Raw genomic sequence first — 10,000 nt, forward strand, 5'->3', positions numbered from 1 at the left:
GCGTATTTTAATTGCAATTAATTTGTGTGTCGATAACGGGGCGCGCTTGAAGTCGTTCAGATTTTTTGAACAGCGTGTTATTTTCTTCGTCTCACATCCAAATCACGTTTAGGTTTCTCTGTAGTTATTATTATTATCCCAAGTGCTCATGATTGCTTTGGTAGCTTTGTATCCTCATCATAGCTGGAGAGAACTGCCGGTTGCATGATTAGGGTCATGTCTAAGAGAAGCATTACAAAGTCTAAAGCTCGCCGCGCAGCTCCCTGGGATACATCAATTAGCATAAATATCTCCATATAGAGAGGCGTATTGACTGAAAGTACTTGACTCCTATCGTTTAAAATGTAATACAAGCACCGACCATAGATTCCAAAGAAATCCACGGTTACACAATTTGAGACAATATTCATTCATTGAACATCTTCACCAAGAACTTGTAAGCTTAGTGTTATATCACACCCACATTTAAATAGCTGGAGAGTTTCTTCAATATCAAGGCGTAACGTTGAAGCAATTGTGTAACGCAGTTCCTTCCTGGACAGAAGAAAAGCTGCTGAACAGAGAATAAAGCATTTCTCTTTGTGAATGCGATCAGTCTTATGAAAATGCGTTCCATGAATTTGTTGACGTATGAAGTGAGAAATAGATCAGAAATATTTATCATTTGCTCCGTTTCTCCTTTTATGGAAAAGGGCATAATGCATCTCTGTTTAACTTTATAGGAAACAGGCCGCATGAAAGAAAATTCTGGAAATGTATATGCGCTGTTTATTTCCGGATCTTTCTTGCTTATCTTTAAAAGAATGGTTGGAAAAACATCAGTTTCAAGCTCGTCTTATCAATGTTTGACATAACATCTCCCAGTTTTATATCGATCTTTCGATGGTTGCATCAAGCGTCTGTAATCTACACTGTTGACCGACTTATTTATTATCATTATTATTATTATTATTATTATTATTAATATTATCATCATCATCATCATCATCATCATCATCATCATCATCATTATTATTATTATTATTATTATTATTATTATTATCATTATTATTATTATTATTATTATTAAAGCGGCGAGCTGACAGAATAGTTAGCATGCAGGGTTGTGTATTTCACATGTCTCTACGTTCTGAGTTCAAATGCCGTCGAAGTCGACTTTGCCATTCATCCTTTCGGAGCCAATAAATTAAGTGCCAGTGAAAACATTGGTGGGGTCAATGTTGTCGACTTGTTCCCTCCCTATAAATGCGTTATTTCATACTTAAGAAGATTGTATTTGTCTATTTCTTGACTATTTGTGGGTCAAAGGGACATGCAACATCAATTATATGTAACACAAATAGTTCATCTTGTTCACAGCCACTAGATTCTAGCACCTGATCTGTTTGGTTTGGGAAAGCCCACAAGATTTTGCAGGTCTCTGACTCCGCCACTCTCTGTGATTTATGCTCATATCACATCTTACCTCTCTCTAGACTCCACTTTTCACATACTCACCAATGCAACACTTTTGCTACCTCATTGTGTCACAACTTATGATGGTTTTGGACAAGTCCGGTGCGTTTGTTCATGAAAATGGTCAATGGTTTTGTCCACTCTATTACAAATGTGACACAGTGGAGACACTTGCTCATTTCTAAGGTTCACTCTCCAATTTGTGGCGAAAGCTTGGTCTTCAGACAATCCCACCTGTTTTCCAGAAACTTCAGTTGTGACTACATGAAACTGATTGTGTAGTCCCTTATCACGTACTACTTGTATGTATGTATGCATGTGCTTCTTCATGTCCTTTTTTTTTTTTACTTCTTGCTTCATTTTTCCCTTTTCTCTGACTTCAACATTCCCTCATTCCTAACTAACACTAGCAAGGTTTTCTTACTTTGGGATAAGTATCTCAGTAAGTTCCCAAGTTTGATATGTATGCAGTCTTTCACAATTATCAGTGCCCTTCTTCCATTTGTTCTCTTCATGTATAGGCAGTCAGTGTCTGCATATGGATGGTGGGATCCATCAATTTTTAGGAGAGGCCCAGTTAGAATTTTCTTCAGGTTGTGTAGCTCATCTCACTCAAAAGATCCCTGAATAAGGGTTGTTTATGGATAATGAATGAAACACCCATGTTTCTAAAGGCGAATGCTTAATTCAGACAATTCCTCTCAGCACTTTACTATGATGCTCTTCCACTACTCCTGCTCAAGATCAGAGATGCACATATCATCAGCCACTAAGGGTCATGCTCAACTGGTTAAGGTCAAGCAACTGACAAGCAAATCTGTGGTATTGAGCAGAATATTTGCTATAGCCCATCTTTTATACTAAGACCTAACATGTACAGGATAACAGACACTATGAGAGCCCCAGCCTGTTACTTGCATCAGAGTATATGCATGTGTGTGTATGTATGGATGTGTGTGTATGTATATATGTATGTGTGCGTATATGTATGAATGTATGTATGTATATACGTGCGTGTATGTATGCGTATGTATGTATACACTATCGTAGCTAGAGTGTGTGCCACCTGGGCTGGCCTTCTGTTTGCCGTCCCTGGACCCCACAAAAGACACACATATTGCCTATAGCAGGCCCAAAGTGCCGCCCCTACAAAATTTCACCTTGATCTTGTCAAGTTAACAAACACCCCCTACCAAGTAAGCTCAAAATGAAGAACGGTGTTGTAAATCAACCGATCGCCTGGTTATGCCTGATTTTAAGTGACGAGAAAGTAAGCAACAACACAAGTAACTACTCAGAGGCAGCCATGGTTGAAACAAGAACAAGAACACAAGCATTAGCAAAAGAGAAAAGAAGCATGGTCATTCCTTACACAAGTGACCTTATCTTATCGCCTATCACTTGCTATGCACTCATAAATTAGTTTGATAGTTGAGCTCTGATTGGCTGTATGCAAATGAGTTCATAACTAGGGGGCCAGAAGTCTCGTGGGAAAAAAAAATTCGGATCTTTTCGGTTTGAACGGCAGTTTTTAACATAATTTCTAGGTAACTAAACAATTTTAAACTTCGTATACTGGTAGAATGTGTTTATAAAACATATTTTTCTTTGGCTTTATTGAGAAAATGCTATAGTTTGTAAGATATTTGTTGTTTTTTTTCTTCAATTTCTGCAATTTCAACCAATCACTGACGTTTATTGAGGTAAAAAATCATTCTGTGCCGTATGAATATGTCCCTCGTTTAAGAAACAGATTGGGTGTATTTACATTTGTGAAGAAAAAAGATACCCTTCCCCCCACCCCTAACCCCAACTAACCCTAACTAACCCAAACCCTAAAACAGATTGAAATGCAATAGATTGATACTAGGGTCATAATTATGGGTGACAATTTCATATGACACCGCTAGAAAAAACTGCCGTTCAAACCGAAAAGATCCAAAATTTCGCACCCGGGACAGGCCTCCCCTATCGCCTCCAGCTACGCTAGTGTATGTATATGTACGTATGTATGTATGTGTTTATGTATGCATGTATGCATATATACATGCATAAAGGTATATATGTATGCATGTGCTCTTGTGTGTGTCTCCCTGTGTTTGTACATATACAGTGGCCCAGCAACAAAACTTGCTAAGCGGGTGCAAACCCAGGTCCTAATTTTTTTAATGAAAAATGTGGATTTTTCCAATGTTAACATTAAAACAAATGCAGGTATAATAATTTTTATTATTATGAGGGTCAGCTGAAATGTTCATAATCTGAGCAAGACACTCTCAATGGAATGTGACGAAATGAAGTTCATTTTCTAACATAGTTCCTCTTACTGTCCACACACTTCCATTAGTAGTTGTAGTGCTTGGGTCGCACTGGTGAAGAAGCTTTTCTGTTGATCAAAATGGTCATCAACAACAGAGAAGATGTTCTCATCATAGTGATACTGGTGCTCAGCTGAGTGTTTTTCTGTGTTGGGAAACAGATGATAACCAGAAGGAACCAAATCACTAACATAGGGAGGATGATCAACCAGTTCAAAGCCAGTCACATACAGCAGCCATTGAAACCAAGGACTTCTGTGCTGAAGCATTGCCCTAATGAAACAAGACCCCATTCATCAGTTTTTCTGGGTGTTTGATCTTGATAGCCTTTCATAAATGCCTTAGGAATTTGGTATTGAAATTTTCCATTGATGGTGTGATCATTTTGAAGATAGCCAATAAACACAATATTTTTTGCATTAATGCATAGTATATATAATATTGTGAAGTATATTTTGCATATCAAAATGTTTAAAATTGGAAATGTATCAAGCAGAGCTAAAATAAGCAGTAAAAATACAAATTGCAAGTATTTCAAAATGTGGGACACTACATGACAAAAACTAGCAAAAAAGGAAGAAAATAGTGGTGCTTGTGTTCCAAAGGTACAATGGGAAGGCTCAGAAGAAGCATAGAGAGATGGGGTAGAGGGAAGGAAGTTAGAAGGAATGAAAAGTGAAAAGATAACCTGGGGATCTGTAATGAGTACTAGGCAGGAAATTGGCCCCTGTGCCAGTAGCACAAAAAATCAGCACCCATTACACTCTCAGAGTGGTTGGCTTTCGGAAGGGAATCCAGCTGTAGAATCCCGGATTTAGAAAACCCTCGGAAATTTTCGACCAAATTCCCGGAAGTTAGAAAATCTTCGAAACTTTCCAGGATGTTTTCGACCAAATTTCCCGGAAGTAGGAGATCCTCGGAACTTTCCAGGAAGTTTTCAACCAAATTTCCCGGAAATTTGAAGATTCACGGAACCTCCCAGGAAATTTTTGACCAACTTTTCCAATCCTCGCAACTTTTCGAGCAAATTTCCCGTAAGAAAATCCTCGGAACTTTCCAGAAAGTTTTCGACCAAATTTCCCAGAAGTTAGAAAGTCCTCGGAACTTTCCACGAAGGTTTCGACAAAATTTCCCGCAAGTTAGAAATTCCTCGGACTTTCCATGAAGTTTTCAACCAAATTTCCAGGAAGTTAGAAAATCATCGGAACTTTCCAGGAAGTTTCCGACCAAATTTCCCGAAAGTTAGAAAAATCCCAGGAAATTTCCAGGAAATTTTCGATAAAATTTCCCGGAAGTTAGAAAATCCTCGGAACTCTCCGCGAAGGTATCGTCCAAATTTCCTGGAAGTTAGAAATCCACAGAACTTTCCATGAAGTTTTCGACCAAATTTCCCGGAAGAAAATCCTCGGAACTTTCCAGGAAGTTTTCGACCAGATTTCTCGGAAGTTAGAAATTCCTCGGAACTTTTCATGAAGGTTTCGACAAAATTTCCTGGAAGTTAGAAAATCCTCGGAAGTTTCCACGAAGGTTTCGTCCACATTTCCCGGAAGTTAAAAATCCCCGGAACTTTTCATGAAGTTATCGACCAAATTTTCCGGAAGTAGGAGAACCTCGGAACTTTCCAGGAAGTTTTCTACCAAATGTCCCGGAAATTTGAAAATTCACGGAACTTTCCAGGAAGTGTTCAACCAAATTTCCAGGAAGTTATAAAATCATCGGACATCATCATTTGTCCTCTTAATGAACCATTGATTTGCCTTTGGTCTTTTGGAATGTGGGAAACGAGAAATCTCTTGGAAAACAAGCAAGGATTAGGTTTAGGAAAGGCATTGGCTGTAAAGCAATGCCTCCCTAATAGTCATCCAACTCGTGCTAGAATAGAAAAACAGATATAAAACAAAGCTGAAGGTATTTTGGGTGTCTCATTTCCTAGTCTTTTATTTCTTTATTTCTTTATTTCTGTTTCAGGGAATGAGGAAATCCTAAGAAAAGGTGTCAGGGCCTTGTTTGCTTTATCATTGGACAACTATTCATCATTAACGTCAGTTGAAATAATGAAGATTTATGTTCATGGTGATGACTCTAACAGGTAGGTAGACATTTATAGATTTTGTCTATGTCTCCCCTTTGCGATTGCTAGAGATGGTGGAAATCTGACCAGGCTGGTGAATATTTATAAATCTGAATATTTATAAAATGTATGAAATAATTGCACAAATGTTTTTATGGATTCATTTGAAATGTAGACAATAAGAAAAGGTGTTACGTGTCTGGGAGTATTGAGTGAAAGGGTTTTTGTGGCCTTGGTACTTGAAAAGTCAAGGCCTAGACATGTGTCAAGGATTTAGTCAAATAAATTGATGCCAGTTTAAGTCTTATACTATTCTATCACTCTCTTTTATTGAACCACAAGGCTACAAGGACATAAACAAACCAACCGAAGTTGGTGGAGGGGGCAAACAGACACACATACATATCATCATCATCATCTAATATTAGTTAACGTTTGCTGTTACGTTATAATAAACAGTTTTACATTATATTGAAGGATATATATTGGAGGATAACTCAATACATTTGGTTGGGTACAAATTTATTATTCTTTAAAAAGAATAGTATTGACAGTGACTTCGAAGTTTCAGCCAATTAAGCCATCATCAAACAGTCTGATGATGGCTTAGCTGGCCAAAAATTCGACGTCCCTGTCAATACTATTCATGTTAAAGAAATCTATCTATATATCTATCTATCTACACACACACACACACACACACATACACACACACACATACACACACACTCATCTATATATGATATCAAACACATATATACAAGGTATGTTTTTTTGCCAGTTAAGAGGATACATTCTCTTATGCCTATAATCACAGCCTGCCCACAAACTGACAAAAGAAAAAAAACTTATGCATGTGTGTTCGATATTGCTTATATCCCTTTGTTCAGTTCTCATTTACTTTTGAATATATATACATCCACACATCTGAGCAATGACTTTTTCCATCCATTGCTTTTTCTAAATGTCCCGAAGAAGGGGCTCTTAACACCAAAATATAAAAATACAAGGCAAAACTGCAACTTTGTTTTGTTTTGCTTTCCTTCTGTAGTTTACATTGTACCTTCTCACCTTGATCCGGCCTTACACAAATCTCTTGAAATTTATATATACATACATTTATATATGTATATAAGGCTATTATATATATATATAATATATATATATATATATATATATATATATATATATTATATATATATACTGGTCTTGCACAGTGTTTGTGTACCAAATTCATTCACATGTCATTGGCCAGCTTAGGGCTAAAAAAGAAGACCCTAGCCTGAGGTGTTGAGCAGTGGGATTGAACACAAAATCACATAGTTGAAAGCACTTATCTTTACCTTCTTCGTTTTCCATAGCTGTATTTCATACATTTTATATGCGAGACGTTGTGCCCCCAGTAGAAAGAATTTTTTTATTAATATTAAGGCAGCGAGCTGTCGAAATCGTAAGCACGTTAATACGTGTCCATTTGTATCACAATCAACTGATTGTTGCTGATTTTTCAGTTTGAGGATTCTATTGTGCCGCGTGTACTTCCATCTTAAGAATGCAGGATGTGATACAAGTGAGACAGGCATCTATTTCTAACCGGTTGACATTTTAGAGGCTCCACTAATACATCGGCTCGTATTAGAATATTTATCTCTACAGTATGTTGAGGATTGTTTATCCTTTTGGATACCAACAATATTCTTATGTCTATTCCTCGTAGATTATAGAAGACCTGCCAAGTATATAAACTTGTCTGTTACATAAAACCGACAAGAAGTGAACGGCAACGACTTCTATGAAGACAATGTAAAACGGTCTTACAGAGGTCGTACAGTGCAACTAACACCAGCTGGAGAATAATAAAATGCTATATGATCTAACGTTGAATGCCCTCTTGATCAGTTCATCAGCCTTTTAGAATGATGGTGAAAAAATGATATGCTAAGAATGAAAATATAGCATAGTGTTATGGTTAACATTGGTCCTACTAGCAGAAATGCATATCAAATTCAGAGATCAAAAGCTTCATATCGTACATCAACTGCGCAGTTCGTGTGTTTTATAAGTACTTATGCCGTTGGGAGAAGAAGCTACAAAACTGTTGGGATTGACCCTTTATGTGATATGGAAAAAGAAACTTTATTTTGTGTTTTATCAAAGATCAGAGTGGAATGGTGTGATATGTAGTAACTGCAGGCAAAGAAGACAAAGTGTAAATACAAAACTGTACGAATGAAGTGCAGGTGAAATAAATTAGTCGGAGGAGAGAGGGAGAGGGGGAGAGAGAGAAAGAGAGAGAGAGAGAGAGATCTAAAGCACTGGAAACCATAAGGTGTCTTGCAATGGTTGTAAAGATTTTAGTATTGTTAAAAATATCAGTAGTAGTTTTACTATGAAAGTATTTGCGTAAAATTATGAGATCTATAGATTTAGAATTAACCGATACGATGTAGGGTCAAAACAATGATTCCTAAAAGTATGAGTATAAAAGAAATTGGTTTCAAACTTTGGCATCAGTTCAGTAATTTTGTGGGGAGCGAGTAAGTTGATTTTATCTACCCCAGTATTTGAATAGCACTTTCATTCATCGAAACCTTAAAGGATAAAAGGAAAAGCGAACGTCGAAAGAATTTGAACTCAGAACTATTTGACTGGTGAAATGCTGCCAAATATGATCATTTTATTTATTTATTATTTTTTTTTGCCAGTCATTCTACCGATTCTGCCTACAGACAAAAATTGTACTACTGGCTTTAAATTTCGGCGCCAGGTCAGCAATTTCAAGGCAGGGGTTAAATCAATTACATCGACTCCAGTACTCAACTGGTACTTATTTTATCGGCCCCGAATGGATGAAAGGCAAAGCCGACCTCAGCGCATTTGAACTCAGTATATATATATATATTGCATGTACTGATACATAAACACTCTCAAACAAAAAGCATTGTACTGCGTCATCCCATAAATAATGCGGTTTTTTAATACTTCTTTTATTTTTCAAAATGAAGATAAAATAAGTTCATTTATAACCTACAATACACTCTCCCTTCATTTTCTACAATGCTCTTCCATCTATCTCGTAGAATTGCAAGACCCCTTTTCCAAAATTCACTTGTCCATGATGTAAAATACTCCGCCAGTACTGTTCTGACTTCGTCTACAGAATTCGTATTTTTTCCCTCCAAATGATTTTGAAGACTGCGGAATAAATGATAATCAGATGGGGCAATGTACGGCGAATATGCTGGGTGTGGCATTGTATGAGGCCGAGCATTATCTTGATAGAAGAACACTTTTCCTCTTGAAAGCAAAGATGGTCAGTTTTCTTCTAGCGCTGACTTAAGCCGCTCAAGCTGCACGCAGTAGACCTCTTTGTCATCATTTGGTTTGGGTTTAAAAGTTCAAAGTGAACTAAACCTATCATATCCCACCGATCAGACAACATCTTACGTGGGTAAAGACCTTCTTAAGCCTGGGGTGCCGGTGTTTTTCCTTTCACAACCCATTGTCTTCGGCAGTTGACATTTTTCTAGAGAACCCATTTCTCATCACCAGTCACTATTCGGTCCAAAAAGGGTTCATTCGTGAAACGTGACAGCAAAGAAGAGCCCACATTCACTCTCTGTGTGCGATTAGACTGTGAGGAACCCATTGACCCAATTTGCTGACTTTTCCGATGGTACGCAGGTGTCGATGAATGATTGAATGACCAGATCCAAGCTTCTCTGCTAGTTCCTCAACAGTTGCGATGGGATTTTCTTCCACCAGGGTTTGCAGGACGTCCTCGCCAAGCTCTACAGATCTTCTAGGACGAGGCTCATCTTCTAGGCTGTAGTTTTCGGCTCAGAATATCAGGAACCACCGTTGACACTGGCTTACGCTTATCCTCCATTCCCCATATACAGCATAAATACTCCTCGCACTTTCCGTAATGTTGTTCCCTTTCTTCAACTCATAAAGCAAAACATGTCCAATGTTTTTCCACTTCCAATAATGGAAAATAACTGTTAAAATCGAACTGCACCCTTCAAAACTTGCACTAAGAATAAGGAGAAGGTAAAATTACAACCTACTTTTATAGTAAATTGATGCAGCTAGTTTATCGACCGACACATTATTCGACAACAGAGTGGCACCATTTTGTAGCGCAGGCCTAAAC

Source organism: Octopus sinensis, linkage group LG6 (assembly GCF_006345805.1).
Source record: "Octopus sinensis linkage group LG6, ASM634580v1, whole genome shotgun sequence".
Taxonomy (NCBI): domain Eukaryota; kingdom Metazoa; phylum Mollusca; class Cephalopoda; order Octopoda; family Octopodidae; genus Octopus; species Octopus sinensis.